The sequence below is a fragment of the Malaclemys terrapin genome, chromosome 4 (genome assembly GCF_027887155.1).
Source record: "Malaclemys terrapin pileata isolate rMalTer1 chromosome 4, rMalTer1.hap1, whole genome shotgun sequence".
Classification (NCBI taxonomy): Eukaryota; Metazoa; Chordata; order Testudines; family Emydidae; genus Malaclemys; species Malaclemys terrapin.
The window spans coordinates 135,954,484-135,972,757 of NC_071508.1; the positions used below are offsets into that span (position 1 = coordinate 135,954,484).

The window sequence follows — 18,274 nt, forward strand, 5'->3', positions numbered from 1 at the left end:
CATTTTTAGACACAGCAGTTTTAGGATTCCTACTTCAACTGTGATTTTAATAGCATTTTAACATTTATACCAATAATTAAAATATTTTGTTGTATATTGTGTGCTTTGGGCCAGATTCAAGTGTTACTCCAGATTTATGCCAGTGTCACTGAGAATAAATTTTGGCCCTTCATCTTTAAAGCACATTTGAAACATTACCTAATCATCATCTGACTATGGTATATACCCATTTTACTTATGGGGAAACTGAGACCGAGTGACCTGATATTCAGAAAAGCTGAACTCCCAGTGCCTTCAGTGAAAGTGGCAAGTGCTCAGCACTCCTAATATCAAATCAAAAGTGGCAGATTTTGAAAAGGGCTCAGGGACAGATTTTCAAGTGCTTTATACACACAATAACTGACTTCCACAAGGAGTGAGAACTAGCACTCAGAATTTCCTGATTCTCATTCTGGAGCTCAGACCACACTGGTCTATCAGCGCTGACTTGTGATGTATTTCAATGGATTCAGTTTGAGAAAAGAGTTAAATACTTCTGAAACTTGGTTTTGGCCATGATTATTTGGTAGTTTCTCTATTCTGAATGTCTGGACTCTAAGAAGTAGAGTGACCAGATGTCCCGTTTTTAAAGGGACAGTCCCGTATTTAACCCCTCCTGCAGGCGTCCCAACTTTTTCTTAAAAACAGGCAAATTGTCCCATACTTTCTGTCTCCCTCCATCAGTACTAGCGGGTCCTGCTGCTGACTGGATCCCCGCTTGCCAGCTGCCCTGCCACCAGCAGTGATTCGGGGGTGGGGGAGGTCCAGTGGCCAACGATGAGAATGGGTTTGCAAAGCTGGTAGCAGGGTGAAGATGCAGCGGGCGGGGCCGGACACTCCTCTGCTGGTCATCAGCACAGCCACTTCTGCGTGCCAGTTCTCAGCCAGCAGGGCTGTGCCCCCTGGTCCTGTTTCTGGCCGGCACTGGCTGCGCAGTGTGAGCTGCAGTGACTGATGAGTGTGGGCAGATGCCAGGCCAGCGTGTCACCTCTGCTGCCCACCCATCCGCCCTTTACGTGCTCCCCCTCTCGTTGTCCTCCCCCTGCTTTGCCCCTTCACCCCCCAGCCCTGCTGCTCCTCCATAGCCACACTGGTAGGGCACGTCCCGCTCCCAGTGCCGTGAGGAGAACCAGCCCCTGGTTGGAGCTCTCAGCTCACCAACAGCCTGGCCGGCAGGCTCCTTCCTTCCCCCACTGCCTCTGGTTGGGCTGGCCAGGAGGAGCCAAGCCCTGCATGTCTCAAAATCCTGCACAGAGCTGGCATGAGGAAGCCTCTCTACCCCTCAGATGAGCTCTAGAGTGGTGGTGGGGGAAGGGATTTCCAGGCTGTTCACGCCCTGAACCTGCAGGCTCCACAGCAGCCCCCCGGGCCCTCTTCACCCCCCTCACCACCCCTCCACCATGGGTCCTGCCCCCAGAGAGTGGGTGGGAGCTGCTCTGTCCCCTCAGTACCCTCCCCTGCTAAGCCACTCTCTGTCCAAGTTCGCTGAAGCCCCTGCAGACAGGTTCCCTGGGCCCTGGTGCACAATGCAGCCTTAGGCCTAACTCCTTCCTGCCCATGCTGTAGCCGGAGGCGGCTGGGTTATGTCGGTGGTCAGCAGCAGCCTGGAGAGGGGGGGAGAGAGAGAGAGAGAGAGAGCACACAGAAGAGATAAGCTCTGTAAAGACATGGGCCAGGTCATCCCTTCTCCTCTCCTCCTCCCCTGGAGCTGGAAGTAGCTCCCATCCTTTCCCTCCCCCACAGTGCTGAAAGGCTGCTGCTGGCCACATTCTGATATGAACCCTGGCAGAAATCTGGGGAGGAGGAGCATGTGACCCTGCATCCATCCCCCCTCGCTCCCCACACATGTTGCCTCAGGAAGACGTGGCCCTAGGTACTGGGAGAGGCGGGTCCATCCCGGAGGCCCAGCCAGGTATGGAGGGCAGAGATTGCTGGGTTGGGTGTGTCAGTCACCCCCCCGCCCCCCCCTCCCAGTGAGAGAGGTGTACGTGTGTGTCACTTCTCTCCGTGTGGGGGGGGAGGGGTGGTAGGGATGTGTATGTCACTCCTCCCTGTGTGAACCCTAAAGCCTTAAAGATAAGAAGGTAAATAAAAATAATCCAGCTACGCAGTATTTCTTTTTAGCAGGGGCTCAGTCAACTTGATGTTGATTTGAACGTTTCTACTTCATAGTTCTGACTGTTTGCCGTTGAACTCGCTTGAATACGAGTAATTTTACCAGTTGTCCTGTGTTCAGCATAGAGAAATATGGTCACCTTACTTAGAAGTAAACCTTCCAGTGGGCCTTCCTTCAGCCTTCATGTGTGTGTGCAATGCATGTACAACACCTACACACAGGGCTGGTCTACGCTGGGGGGGGGCAGGAATCGATCTAAGATATGCAACTTCAGCTATGCTATTCACGTAGCTGAAGTCGAAGTATCTTAGTCTGACTTACCTGGCCGTCCTCACAGCGGCAAGTCGACTGCCGCGGCTCCCCCGTCGACTCCGCTTACTCCTCCTGCCGAGGTGGAGTACAGGCATCAATTCAGGGATCGATTTATCACGTCCAGACAAGACACGATAAATCGATCCCTGATAGATCGATTACTACCCGCCGATCCGGTGGGTAGTGTAGACGTGGCCACATGCTTGAAAAACGTTGACACCTGTGTGCACACTTTGAATATCTACTGCAGGTGCACGTGGGCTTAATGAGTTTTATAAGTGCAAAGTCTAACAGAAGGGAACCCGTAGCTGTTAAGCTATTAAAATTCCATGCAGAGATGTTTTCCCCATGTAGATGTATGCAGACTTTTGCAACCACATGTATGAAGGGAGCAGTCTGAAAATGTGCCCTTCCGGCTTCTAGTTAACATGAGAATCTCCCTGCTGAACAGTTCCAGCCCGAGGATGCTGGAAGATACATTTGACATGCATGTGTTTCTTATTAAGTGAAGCTGTCAGAAAAAGGGAAAGGTTTAGATTCCAGAAGTGATGGAGCTAAGGAGAAGACAAATGGTTGGGCTGCGGCATTACCAGAGAGACTGTCTCTAGCTAAGTCATGCTGCCCCTGCAGCTCATCGTTCTTCACTTCTCGCTGTAAGGCTGCAGATACTCCTTTCCAAGCCTGTCTGCAGTGAGATTAAACCACAGATTGCAAACCACTTTCTTTTATACCTAATCCCTGTGCTGCGGTCAAATTAGGGAGGAGAATACAGCAAAGAAGCAGGATTAATTGCACTCGGTATGCCTCTCTTGTTGTTCCATGTACATAGGACCATATTCTGTTACAATGGTGTAAATTCAAGCCAACTCCACTGACTTTAGTATAACAGGGTTGAATTTACATGGGTATAACAGCAGAATTTGGCCTGTGATCTTTAAATTACAGCATCAATTAAAATCCCTTTAATTTCACTGTAGTATGTTTTTTGCAAATTTTCTTTAAGGTTTTTACTCAAAAAGCCCAAACAGCCCCATGAGGGAGCTGTTGTGTGGCAACAGAGTACCACATAAATTAAGCAAACTCTGGGTAATATCTCTAAAAATATGTGTTTATAGCTCCCTGCCAGTTTCTGACTAATGCTTTTGTTTGTTGCTATAGCGAACCACACATGAATCTGATAGCCAAAAGCATTCTTATGACTAACCTTCGCTCTCTGGGGACTGAAAAATGGAATCACAAAACAATCTGAGGAGACTGTGGGAGGAAACACCTTTTTTGGCACGAGATTCACCAACATTAAAAAGAAGAATACCGAGAGTGGAAAACATTAGAAATGGGAACGGTGCGACTGGGTTGGCTTTAACCTACAGTGATCCAAACAGAGCCTCTGTAAAATGAAACACAGAAAGTTGTCTTATTTGTGCAGGGAGCAGTACTGGGAGCTCTCATCAGGCATTACGGGATGGATCCAAAGCCTTTGGAAATCAATGGCCTCTTGGGATCAGACCCCAAGGCATTCACAGCCTGCTCACTCAAAATCCTTTTATCTGATTCAATGACACATAAGCCACTGGTTTTAATTTTCTCAGTTTCTATTATTATTTGTATTTTGGTAGCATCGAGAAACCTCTACCAAGATCAGAGTCCCATTGTCCTAGGCACTGTACAAACACAAAGTGAAAGACAGTCTCTGCCCCAAAGAGCTTACAGTCTAAATGGACGAGGCACATGACGGGAGAGGAAACGGAGCTGATGTGACTTGCTTAACACAGCAGATCAATGGTAGAGTCAGGGACAGAAACCCCCCACCCACCCACATGTTGCCTCAGGAAGACGCGGCCCCAGGTACTGGGAGAGGCGGGTACATCCCAGAGGCCCAGCCAGGTATGGAGGGCAGAGATTGCTGGGTTGGGTCGGTCAGTCACCACCCACCCCCCACCACTCCCGGGTGAGAGAGGTGTACGTGTCACTGTCCAGGTCACTGGACCAGGATACCCAGCTTTTATTGTTTAACAAAAGAATTTCCTACCTACAAGAAGAAGTTTCCTATCTAAAGCAAAGTTCAAGCCATTTCTAAAATAGAATAACTTATTATTTAATCTATATTCTGCCAGACCAGATTTATGTTATTGTTGCTTCATTATTTATTTTAAATAACCCTTTTCTTCCAGGCTATACAAATGTCAGGGTAAGGTATTATTGTCTATAGGAAAAATCAACATTTTCTATTGATATTAGATATCTGACCACAGCCTGCATGCTGCCTCTTTGTCCAGAATTTTTCCATTATCAAAACTATTTTCAAAGGGTTTCATCATTTGGTGGAGTCCTCAATGGAAAATTATCTGAGCTCCACGTATAGCTCTGTTGAGAGAGATTCCAACAGAGTCTGATTCCAAGCGGCCATTGACTTCCCTGTAGACCTTAGGAAGTGTGTGTTTTTTGACTAGTGAACACAAGATAAATGACTGGGATACAGCATATTGCTATAATTTGAAATGCAAATTTCATGGGACTTATATGGTAGCTGCTGATCATTTAATTACATAGGACCAAATCCTCAACTACCCAGATTTCGTTCTGTCGAGCAAAGCTTTACTGGACTCCTGTGAAACTGATATTATGACATGTTAAATACTATGGGGAAGCTACATGATCATTTCCATCCTGTACCCAGTAATAACTATTGAATTTGTTTAAAGCTAGCTTTTCAATCTGTTTAACTTTAAATATTTTCACAAAAGATCAAGTACTTTGTCACTTAACTCTTAATTGAATTCATTTATAGGTAGGGCCCTACCAAATTCACAGTCCATTTTGGTAAATTTCACGGTCACAGCATTTTAAAAAATCTTGAATCTCATGGTTTCAGATATTTAAATCTTAAATTTCACAGTGTCGTAACTGTGGGGGTCCCAACCCAAAAGAGATTGGGGGGTGGCCAGGCTACCCTTGGGTAGTGTAGGAGGCTTCGCGGTATTGCCACCCTTACTTCAGCACTGCCTTCAGAGCTGGGCAGCCGGAGAGTGGCAGCTGCTGGCTGGGCACTCAGCTGTGAAGGCAGCATTGCCACCAGCAGCAGCACAAAAGTAGAGTGGCAATACCATACTTCTGCGCTACTGCTGGTGGCAGCACTGCCTTCTGGGCTAGGGACCTGGCCAGCAGCCACCACTCTCCAGCTGCCCAGCTCTGAAGGCAGCACAGAAGTAAGAGTGGTAATACCACGGCCCTCCTACAATAGCCAGATTTCACAGGGGAGGCCCGATTTCACCGTCTGTGACACGTTTTTCACGGCCAAGAATTTGGTAGGGCCCTATTTATAGGGCAACTAACAGGAGGCATCTGAACCAGGTAGAAAATAAAGATCAAACACAAATAGCTATAAGGCAGTGATTTATGGAATTGTGGACTGTCGCTCACTATAGGACTCTGGAGCACTTATTGGTGGTCCGTGGAGAGGTCCTAGGAGGTCATAGGATGCTGGCTCCACCTCTCTGCTTTCAGCTGCTTCTACAGATGCCCAGGCTTTTCATTAAATGTCTGAAAAGGTGCCAGCCTAGCTGGCTCCATGCTGTGGACAAGAATCTGAAAGCACCTGCAGGTACTGAAGCCACCAGCGTAACAATTAAAAATAGCTCAATATCCTAACGTTATTTATTTATCCACGTCAATAACTGCTGTGGATGATGGAGGGATGCCGTGTGATCTGGGCGAGGAGGGGAGATGGTCCAATCAAAAATGGGGGCAGAGGTGGGCCGCAAAACAAACTCTTGTTCCGTCCTGGAGAGCAAAGCACAAGTCACTAGCCTAACATCACTAATGTGATTATTGTTCCTTAGATCTTATATGGCACTTCTTATCAATCGCTCTCAAAGGGCTTTACAAAGGAAGATAAGTATGACTATCTCTGTTTTACAGTGATGGAAACTGAGGCAGCGCAGTGAAGTGACTAGCACAAAGTTTCACAAGAAATCAGTGGCAGAACCAAGGCTAGAACCCAACTGTGTGGGAGCTCAGGGCTAGCTCTACAAGACGACACTACCTCCCTCAGCTAATGGGGGAAAGGAAATGCTTCATATTTACTCTTCCACGTCTTCCCTGCTCTCCCTTTTTCAATAGAAACTGAACCAACCAAGCCTTGAGAAGGCAATTGTTTCCAACGCTGGCAAGGAAGTCAGTTAGCATTTTTATTGAATCCAGCCCTAAAAGAGAGCTAGGAAACGATTTCTTTGCCAACTACAGCAAGAGTCCTCTAATTTTATATATATATATATAAAATTGAAAACAATGTATTTACTCAAATAATAATTAATATCTGTTATATAGCACTTTTCCTGAGTAGATCGCAAAGAACTTTACAAAGGAGGTCAGTATCATTTTCCCCATTTTAGAGATGGGGAAACTGAGGCACGGGCAAGGGAGTGACTTGCCCAAGGTCAGCCAGTAGTAGAGCCAGGCATAGAACCTGGGTATTCTGAGTCCCAGTATAGTGCTCGGTCCAGCTGACTGCACTGCCTCCGTGAATTAAAACATTCTTGTGGAGATTTGATGTGTTTGTGCAGCGCCTAGTACGCTGGAGTCCTAGAATATGATGAGGGCCCCTAGGTGCAACAGTTGTAATAACAATGATAACGGATTGATCTAGCTCCCTTTCTTTCAAATCCTACTGGATCAAGATTTGATAAGTATGCACTAGGATTTATTATATACAATAATAAAAAATCTTCAATGCATCTGTGTTGTACTGGCAGGGGAGGTGGGCCACGCAGTGGGGCCCTGGCACTGACCTCAGTGAGGAGTTCTCCTTAAAAACGGGTGGTCCAATCAGTGTTAATTTCACATCCCCTTTAAAATACAATATAAGACACAGTATCTGTCTAGAGGGTCACTCTCACAGCCTTCCCAGGAGCTATGGACTTTTATTTCTATTTCTATTGAGACGTGTTGGTATCTACTGCTTCTTCAGCTCCGTACAAGATCCCCAATATATTCCTGTCTGGGTAAGCCTGGATATCTGGGTGATCATCAGCTAGGGTATTCTATTACTTGCCTCCCTTTTTTCCTTTCAGGGCAAATACCACTCCATTTTTACTGCCAGTCACTGTACGAATCAAGAAATGCTGGACAGGCAGGTTTTGTGGTGCTGCTGCTGTAACTTCATTGCCTGTAGCTCTGGCAAAAGGCTATTTCAGAGGACCTGGTCAGTAATTAAAAGGGCAGATGCAGGTAACAGGCATTTTATCACCTCCCACCTAGATGCTGGTGTAAACAAAAACACTTGACCCTGCTGCAGTTTACGTAAAATGCTTCCTTTACAAAAATCCTGCACTCGTGATTTCTCTTGAACAGAGAAGTCAGCGGTGCAAAGGTAGCCCTCTGCTCTGACATTCTGCTCTTCTCTATGACAGCAGACTGTGAGCCCCACATGTAGCAGGATCAGAACACTGACGCTAATTTCTGCTGCATGGCTCTGAGAGGAGAAACTTGCACTAAGTGATTTACTGAATAAGTGCAGCTGTCGCTTTGCCCCGAGCAGCAGGGGCCTATGAGGACTAGAAATCACTGAGAGTTCTTGGAAGCCCCACAGATAGTAAAACAAACCCAACACCTCCAGAAAAGATCTCACCCTCCCCTCCACCACCTTTACCCATTTGTCTGTTTTATCCACCTTTCTGGTACTTGGACGGTAAGTTCTGTGGGGCAGAAACTGTCTTGTTACATATCTGTACGGCACCTAACAGCATGAAGACCTTGATCCTTGTTTGGGGCTCTGAGAGGTGCCACCATAATACAAATAATCAGTAGAAAGACGTAATCGGAATAAGACTATAAGCAATCTGACTGTTCCTTTTCTGTAAACAATAGCAAGCTTGATAGACCCCAGATTTGACTCTGCTTTCCTCACAAGGACATTTTTGAACTTAGATTTTTATCCCTTGTAAGAGACCTTATTAGTCCTTCCTTCAAAAATAGGGCTAGTCATAATTCAGTGGACAGAGCACTATAGTGGGAGTCAGCAGACCTGAATTCTAGTCCTGGCTCTGCCCCTAGCCTGCACGGTAACCTTGGGTAGGTTATGTGCCTGCTCTGTGCCTCAGTTTCCCTATCTGTAAAATATGATACTGACCTAATTTGTAACACGCTTTGAGATCTGCTGATGAAAAGTGCTAGGTCAGAGGTAGGTAGTATTATTAGCACATAAGCAGGCTCTCCTAATACCAGCTCATCATGCCCAGGTTCCCTTCTTTGTGAGCTTGGTGTGCTTGAAACTGACCAGACTCATACGTGTCTCCAAGCAAGCCAGTGCATCAAAATCTGATCACTGTCAGTCTCCAGAAGAACAGAGTCAGCACAGCCTGCTTGTTGTTGACATGTCAGCCAGCCCAGATGTTGGGCTGTTACAGCCATTTGTAGCCCAATTTTGGAAGGAGCGGTGGTTTTTTCACTATTATACATTTTTAAAGGAGAAAAATGTGGGGGAGTCAAATTTTGATTGATTTGGTGGCACTTGACACCTGTTTTGCACTCACTTTGCACTGGGTAAATTACCCTGCAAGGTGCAGGGCAGTGGAGAATCAGACTCATTGTGTATATCTCTGGGAGCACTCAGTGGGGCTTTGTAGTTCTGTATCCACCCTACTCCAAGGCTGTGCTTTAAAGCACCTGAATTTACTTGCATTCCCCACCCACAGGAGTGCTGGTAAGAGACAGAGCTTTGATTCCTTGTCCCAGTCATATGGCTCGGCCAGCATTACACAAGAACCACGCACCCGTCATGTGGCAGGGGTCAGTATCTGCAGGCTCCAGTGATAACTGTTACAGCTGCCGTTTAAAAAAAAAAATCAATTGTAAACCAACCAAAAAGTCCAAGCACAGCGAACGTGGCCAATTAATCAAACACAAATGGAGATGTCAGGGCAAATGACCTGAACCTCCTGACCGAAGAGAGAATGAAGTTGCTTCTTATTGGTCATGTGTCGGTACATATGGGCTATGAACCTCAAAGGCTCTCTGATCACATGGCCACCTCTCAACACAGTTCCTTCTGCAGTGGCTTGGCTGACTGCTGAGGTGGGTCCATTGCCCAGAGACTGCTGCTTGCAGGCTTTTCCAGTGTCCCTGACTGGGATGCGTTGCTCCTGTCGGCATTCTCACCGTCCTCAAGAAAGAGAGAACAGCGTTATCTTTGGCTGGGTTTAGATGTTTTCTGTTCTCGTAGGAGTGCTCCTCAAAGTAGTTATGACATGTGACCTTGGTGTGCATGAGCTTGCTGCTATCTTGGCAGGGTGCCAGATGTTTCTCTGTTTGAAAGCGAACATGCTTGCCAACTTTCAATGGGCGTAACTATTTGGCATTCTTACTGCAAAGCTGCTTCTCTTCTGGTTTCCTGGCATGCTCTTCTGTATCCAGGGTTAGTTGTCTTTGACTCAGGAGTTCTGTGTGCAGAACTTGCTGGATTGGGCCCATAATAAGCTTCATTTCAGATGTTGCATGAGTTTGAAATCTCCTTCAAGAGCATTGTCAGAACTGAAAAAATTGAACAACTTCTTCCCCCCCCCACCAAAACACCTTGCCTCAAGTCCCCCTTATCTATCTAATTTAATCTATTTCAGAGACATCTAATCTTATCATCTAATCATGCTATCTATGAGATTTCTGCATCACACATTTGCATACATAGTGAATTCCTCCTGTTGGTAACACAGCTGAAAGTACATCTGCCACTCAGCGTCCTTCACTGCTGCTGCTTGATGCTTTGCTGTGAAATTATTTCCCATGCTGTTTGTGGCCCACCCTTTAGCAGGAAGGAGTGTTTTGTTTTTTAATCGGTAGCTGTGTACATTGCGGCATTCACATTTAAACTGCAGTAGTCCCCAGGAGATTTAACTAAGTTGGGGCATCATTGTGCTAGACACTGTGCAGACTAGAGTAAATGACAGTACCTACTCGCTACTGCATCTATCATCAGCCATACTTGGTAGCAGCTGCTATAGTAAATGTCATAGATTGTAAGGCCAGAAGGGATCATTGTGATCATCATCTAGTCTGACCACCTGCATAACAACGGCCATAGAACTTCCCCAGAATTAATTCCTGCTTCAAGTCCAACAGCTGTGGTTGAACTACAGTATAGCTTTTAGAAAAGCATCCAGTCTTGATTTAAAGATTACTGGTGTTGGACAATCCACCACAACCCTTATTAAGTTGTTTCAGTGGTTGATTACCCAAAACCAATGTCAGTACTTCTCCTTAGAATTCAGCCTTAGGAACCTACAAATCACGGCTATTCTACAACCATCTGTGCCGCTGTCCTGCCTCCCCTTCCTATATTTACATTTCACTTTTATTATTTCCATTATATAGTATTTTATATGCTAGCATTCCCTGTATAACAGGACCTTCTAATAAGAATACCCTTTGAATGCCCACGCTCCCATCCATACTGTGCTCCTCATTGGCAACGGTATGGAAATGTTGCTGTGGTCTTCTGCAGGAGGAGTCCTGTGGACTAAAATGGACTTGTGCAGCTGTGAAGTGGGCAATTCTGGGATTAGTAGTCCTAGGTGGGGAGGAGGAGAGAAACGAGGCAGAGAGCACCTTTGCAAACAAAATGCTTGGCATGCCCAGTGGTACTTGTTGGAAATAACTGGCTACTACAGAGCCACTTTCTGCAGTAACCTCCTCTTACAAGGGTCGCACCGTTAGTAGCTGCAGACAGTAGGGTCTCTATTTACTTTCCTAAAAACAAATCAGTATATGGAGGAGATTACACACACCCTGAAACTAATCTGCAAGCGCTAGGCTTCCTTTTGTGGCTTTTTGGTTTTCTTGTGGATAAACAGGGTTTACATATTTGGCCAATAAAACATACAATTTACCAATTAATTTGTAACTGGTGTCATAACATTTGAGATGTCTGATTTCCTTGCATCAGCCAATACAATTATACCAATCAGCTTCTCTTAAAACTCTAAAGAGAGACAGTTTTTAAAAGTGAAGGTTGATCACTCCTGAGTTAACTTTATCCAATCCATTTCATTCATAAATTCCTGCCAGACTGACTGAAGCAGTTGTTAAATCCACTATGGATATACAATCCAAATATGGATCTAGTTTAACACCGCTTTACTAAGCGGTATCACTAAATTTATGCATTCCACGATTGTTCCATGCAATGTTTCCATCCAGTTCTCTGCAAATCACCAAAGTAACTGAAATCTCCCTCTATGAATATTTTGTGTGAAATATTTCTAAAAAACATCTTGTTTTCGGCTGCTTACTATATTATAATAGTTAATTAATGGTCATATTATGCCCCGGCGCAACAGTTCGTTAAGAGTTTAATAGTGACATATCACCACTCACTAACCACTCTTATTTTTTCTAGCGATGAATAACTGTAAATATGAAACCTGATTATAAAAAGTTAGGCTCACAATTGCACACTGCTACCACAACTGTGTAAATAGCCATGTGATTACTCAGTTTGCCAGTACAATGGAGGTGGAGTAACTGCTTACTTTAGTTAGGCACAGAATTGTATGCACATTTTGCTGCACAATTACATGCCTCATTCCCCCCTTCCCACCCACCCCATAATCAGGCCCATAATGTGCAAGAAGTCAACTTTAACTAGTGATAGGAGACACAGGTCAGATAAAATAATAATCAACTCAAACTTTCACCTAAAACACGAACCACACCAAAACTTGACCTTGTCTGAGCTTTGAAAATGTTGGGAAATGTTTAATGACATTTTTGCATGCTTCTCTAACCTGTCTACAGCTGATATTAGACGCAGAAATAGTACAGGAAAGGCTCAGCTAGAACCAGGAAATGTTTGCCATCTCATGAGAAAGCTGGTTCTTTTGAAATTTCTGGATTGATTTTTTTTTTTCTGAGCTTGGACTTTCTAATAAACTCGGGTACATTTCACATAAAAAGATGTTTGGATGCTTATCTGAACTAAATGGACACTTAAAACCTTTTTGAGGTTCACTTTCAACTAGTTTTAACCACGTTTGTTGGATAGAAGCAATACTTAAAAATGATTAACTACTACTTATAATTCACTTTTCATCTTCAGAATGCTGTACCGCTATTAATTAAATAGTCCTCACAACGCAGGTAAAGGAATATCACAGTCCCCACAGGATTTCAGTTCTTGCACATGTACTTTGAGTATTCGCTTTAGTCTAAGACTCATATTCTTCACCACAGCCCTCCAAATAATTTGGTGGGGCTGGATGGCTGGAGCAGCATGAGGTCCAGTCATGGCAGGGGCAAGGAAAGACTGGGCATCTGGGCACTGGTGGAATGGTAAAGAATTTTAGATCAGCACTGGCTTAGGGTGAAAGGTTTGGGAGCAGGGGATTTAGTTGCTTTGAGCAGGGGGTTGGACTAGATGACCTCCTGAGGTCCCTCCCAACCCAGCTATTCTATGAGTCTATGACAGTTGGAAAGAGAGCATGTGAGGGGTCCAGGGAGATTCTTAAGGAGAAGCTGAATGAGGCTGCCCTTCCAGTACTAGGGCAGAACCACAGGGGTAGGGAGTGGACGGGAAAATGGGTGGCTGGACTAGTTGAATACATCAGATTTCTCAAATTGTGACTGCAGCTTGCAAGGTGCTCTGATACAGCCGGTAATGCTGATGGCCATGGGAACTGTCATTACTTCATTAAGCTAATTTAAGTAGCGGGAGGTGGCCAGATTGCCTGGCTTCTGGTACTGAACAAGGAGAGAAAAAAGTTTAGCAGATTGATCCCTAACTTTGGAGTAGAGGGAAGCCAAACTAGAACCACAATCAGCAGGCACCTCGGAGGATTCACCTCTCAACAGGAGGGTCCTTAGCTCTCGCATGAGGCGCAAGGATGAAGGCAGAAACTAGGTAAAGCTGTACTTTAAAACCAGATAGCTGCAGTGATGACAGTTACGTTGTTTGTATACTAAAGTTACAGCCTAGTGCTACCCAAGTTAAGTGGAGGGTGTATTCATTCTGCTGTGTGGACAGCAGACTGGATATTTACGATCCTCTTAGACCGTTTTCTAATGGCGAGTGTTTTTCAGCTGGCTTGGCAAAGATATTCATCTGATTACTTTTATTTGCAGTTGGGCAAAAAAGTAACTTTCTACAGAGATCGAGGAGTCTTTACTTGGCAGATGAAGCCCATCCCTTTGTGTCATGTGTTTGTGTTTCTGCTCTCTTAAGTTTGGCTTGCGATCATGTGCTGTCACCGTGGGCCTGAACTTGTTCTGCTAATCGTCAATGGGAGTTTCGCCACTGGGAGCAAGATAAGGCCCTGCACCAGTTACATCCTTTATTGCTTCTGCATATTAACCAGTCTGGATTATTTTCAGCCACCATTAAAGCCATTGTTTTCCCTCTTTGACCCCCCCCGCGGTGGATCAGATTGTGAATGACCCCTGAGTCACTGCTTGTTCTCTGACAATCAAGGGTCGATTCCCTTGACTGCCACAAGAAGGCACTGTCCTTCAGTGACTTTATTTACCCACCTACAGCCTTCGGGGGGCACAGCTACATTTGAGCTGGGAGGGGTGATCCCCAGCTCACGTAGACATACCCAAGCTAGCACAGAAAAATAGTGCGGCCACGGCAGATGAACGGGCTAGCCGTCCCCAATCCAATCCCCCCTTACCCACAGGGTATGTACTTCGCTGGCTGGCCTGAGCAGCCACCCGAGCTGCCACTGACACGCTATTTTTAGGTGCTAGCTTGAGCACAGCTAGTTCAGGTACGTCCAGGTGAGCTGGGCCCTGCCCCTCCCAGCTCCAACGGAGACGTACCCTTTTTTGAAATAGGAAGGTGATTAAGAAGGCTGTAGCACATGGAGCGCCCCGTCCTTTCCCTTGCTTCCACCACGCGAGGCAGTAAAGCCCTGCCTTACAATATCTGGAGGATGAAGTGTGCCTGGCTATTGAGTGGTCTTAGGTGCCCTCCCCTCTCACACCTTTACTCTTCCTGTGCAGGGGCCAGGCACTGCTGCCATTCACAGGAGGGGTCCCTCTCCTCACTTGTCCCAAAGATGGAGCTGAAGCATCCTCCTGACCCCTTCCAACCTGCTGGGCCTCCAGAGTGCCCTAATCTCCATCTGACCTAGCCTCAGAGCAGGCAGAGAGAGCTAGGTTCTAGCTAGCCCCTCAGGACTAGGGCCTTTTCTGGAGGGAAAGGGAATGCTGCAGGCACTGGGAGCTACAGGGAGTGGGATGGGCTGCTGTTGTTGGGTGGCCTGGATAGGGAAGGAGAGCTGGCACTAGGACCCAGAGAGGAAGCAAAGCGTGGGAGCTCCAGTTTTACGCCTTCGGCAGAGGTTGATCCTGCCTGAGCTATGGAGCTACCCCCGCTTGTACGGAATGTCGGGTCCCCCACCTTCAGGCAGAGCTATTCATGCTTGTGGCTAGGAGATTTCTTGGTGGAAGGTTGCAGCAATATGGAGCCATTCTTGAAATGACCGAGTCGTGTACGGCTGAACCTGCAGCCTCAGACCCAGCAGCAGCATGGTAGGTTGTTGTTCCTGAGGGTGACAGTCCTGACTTTTCCAAAGCGCGTTTGGCTGGCTATATATCCTGGTCTGATTTTATAGCACACAGAAATGGCTACCTCTATATGATCCACTGTAGGTTACTTTCCCACCTTTAAAACGCCCCCATTTCTTCCCTGACTGGTTATTATTTCAACTCCCTAGTGTTTTTCTGGTTCTACAGTACAACAGAGACCCTTTTTTTCCAAAGTCAGTACATTCAAGAACAAGAGCTTTGGTGATTCTTTAAAGACTCAAACCAAGAAGCATAAATTCTTATTCCTTTGCAAAGAGCGGCATACTTCTTGGAATAAATCATTAAAGGCCAGGTTCTGCCACCCTTATTTACATTAAGTAATATCGTGCCTTTATAAACAATGGCACCTCTTACAGAGTGAAGCACTGGTGGTATATTATAGACAGACGCCTGGATTTCCTTGCAGTGTTGAGCTCCTTGTCCAGCCAAAAGTGAATAAAGGCATGTTGACCTCATTTTGGGGAATTCAGATTGATCTCCCAAGATGATTAATAACCTAAAATATTCACTGTCTCCAAACCCCTGGAGAATTATCACTAACAAACCGTACAGACACCCCTTCTGGTTTAAAGACCTTGCCATCTTTCATACTAAACACAGCTGTACAGTAGACTGGAATTTAGCCATCTTCAGTGAATTACTTTTAAGTGCAGAGTATACAGTCAAACTGACTTTACTTTAATAAGATTTATACAAACCATGCAACCTAATAGTTGCGTGTACTTTACGAGAGTGCCACACCAAAAATAGTAAAATGACGAGATCAAAGAAACTTTGTTGATGCTATTTCAGCTAAAAATCTACATTATCCAACAGAGAAGCTAAAGCCAGCATAGAAGGTATTAACACAGTAGCAGGACTAGTGCTGTTTTATAGTTTAACTTTTAAGGTTATTGCAAATAAATGTTTCAATCCCACTTGTCAGTTTAAAAAGAAAAAAAAAAAATCTGCAGCCCAATAAAAAGTCCTCAGGCATGATGCATTTCATGGTGCTGATTAAACTCCTAAAACACTGTATATACGAGTACATTAGCATAAAGTTTTGGGAAGAAACTCTCTTTAGGGCTGTGAATAATTTATATACGGTTATTCTTTAGTATAACAACCTGTACAAGAAAAACAATTACCGTTCTCATGACACCAATAATGATAATTATATGGAGTAGAATTAAATCTTCAGAGTGTCTTGTGTCACAAATCTTAGAGAACAACTGTTACTTCTGTGGCACAGTCCCATCTGTTTGGTGTTTTCTAATTTGAATAATGTTTTCTCTTTTCTATCAAAGACTTTAAAACTGCCAGATCTTTCTCTGGGTAGCTACAAATGCAATGCTGCCCCACTTCAAATCCCCTGGCATTGAATTTAGCATTATGTTAATCTGATCAAAGATCTCTAAGGTGCACAGTAACTGTGTTGATGGGATTATATAAGAACCTAGATAGTTAGACAAACAGATCTTAGCCAGGTTTGATTAGCAGGTTTTGCTGGAGCAATCTCCCATAGGAAAGATATCTGAGATCCCATTTGCACCAGCAAGGTTGTGCATCTCTGTCTTTAAAATCTTTGAGGTTGATTCTAGCCTCACATACTACCAATATATAGGGTGCTTAGTGCCATGCACATATATTATGACTCTCTATATATTGTATATGGTATTTATTATATATAGTACACATATATACAGTATCCCACTTGCGGGAGCATATTATCTACTGTAAAATACAACTGTGCACATACAGTGGAAACCACATGTAGAAGATTCATCTTCATGATAAGACAACTTCACTTGCAAGCCAATTGCACATTGTGGTGCATTGAAACAATTTGGGAGTAGGATTTTAACTTAGTATAAACAGTTTCACTATGTCCTAGGTCACTATGAGGGGTTTCACCGTAAAGTATATAGAGTGGGGAGGAGGGAAAGATATGTGACTGAACTAGACAAGTTGTTGAATCTTAAGATGTGTGCAGGACTCGAAGCTGATTGTGCACTGAAAGCTTTTGATATCTATGTGTGTGACTGCGAATGAGATCAGAAGATTCTCAATCCTGCTGTGAACTCGCTTGCTAATTTGTAACACTGCTTCTCCAAATGCAAATGAACTAGACAAATGAGATGTGGAAGCACTTAACTCTACATGCAGCCACATGTGTTATATTTGGGTGCACCTTATTTTAAGTCTCAGCTATTTTCCTCCCTCAGCATCATCAGATTTCCGATGGTCGGTATATGTGCATGTCTGTGTATGTTTCACTGATCGAGTGCGTAGCTGGTAGCATGGCACCTTTATGACAGTCATTATATCAAAGCACACACACAGCTACAATTCTAATTTAAGATCCCCTCCATTTATTGCAAATGTGAGCAAACTGCATCATAGAAAGAGAGAGGGATGTTTAAACAAACTTACCAAAAATAACTGAAGTTCTCAAAAGTTGCCCTGAAGTTGAAATAGCCCAGAACACCAATCCAGAGCCTGCCCCCCCAAGCTCTCGCTCTTTCTCACTCTCTATTGCATTTGGAATAAGGGCAGTGCAGAAATCCAGCAAAACAATTTTCCTTCTATGTAGACTGGGGCGTTTCTCTACAGTCAGAAAGGGAGTGGCTGAGCCCCGGTGAGGCTTGTTGCCATACCCCAAGCCAAAGAGTGCAGTCGCAGATGACACAGCCTGTGAAATTCAATACCCACTGTACTGAAGCAACAGCTGTAATGCTTCATTTAGGGCAGGACTGAACTCTGTGCTTGTTCCTTGCTAGGAACTCACACTGGGGTGTAGAAGGAAAGTGTGGGTTTCAATACATGCTCTGTCTTTGTACCACTGTGAGCCTACGACTGCAAGCACTTGTATGTATACAGGGTGGAGAGACAAGCACAACTTCTTTGTGACTAAAACACATTGGGTATGAGAGAGAAAGCAAATCAAACATCTCTTTTCCTGAGATCCGTTCCCAGGCATAACTGCGTCATTAACAATATATTTGTACTGGATATAGCTTCTCACACCAGCTCAGTTCAAACACACAATTCTTTTCATTTTCTTTTATTGTCAACAGCTTATTACTGTTAAAAATTGGACACTGAAACTAATAGATCGGCTGCACCATTACCTTACTGTGACTTAAAGATAGGGAGTGCCATTCTGTTCTTACTGCCGTCTTGGCAATGTGTCCTGATACTAAGACATGAGGAACGTTGCTTAGCATTGGCAAAAACTGGTTTGCTCAAGTT

At 44.8% G+C, this 18,274-nt stretch overlaps 1 protein-coding gene across 1 annotated transcript in view; it reads right to left on the reverse strand.

The window, feature by feature from the left end:
• AHNAK2 (AHNAK nucleoprotein 2) overlaps positions 1-17,550 on the reverse strand; it is a 66,505-nt gene extending 48,955 nt beyond the window's left edge. The window contains exon 1 of the mRNA XM_054025978.1: positions 17,456-17,550. The gene's annotated coding sequence lies outside the window, so the exon portion shown is untranslated. The remainder of the gene's footprint in view (positions 1-17,455) is intronic.
• Positions 17,551-18,274: the final 724 nt, after the last annotated feature.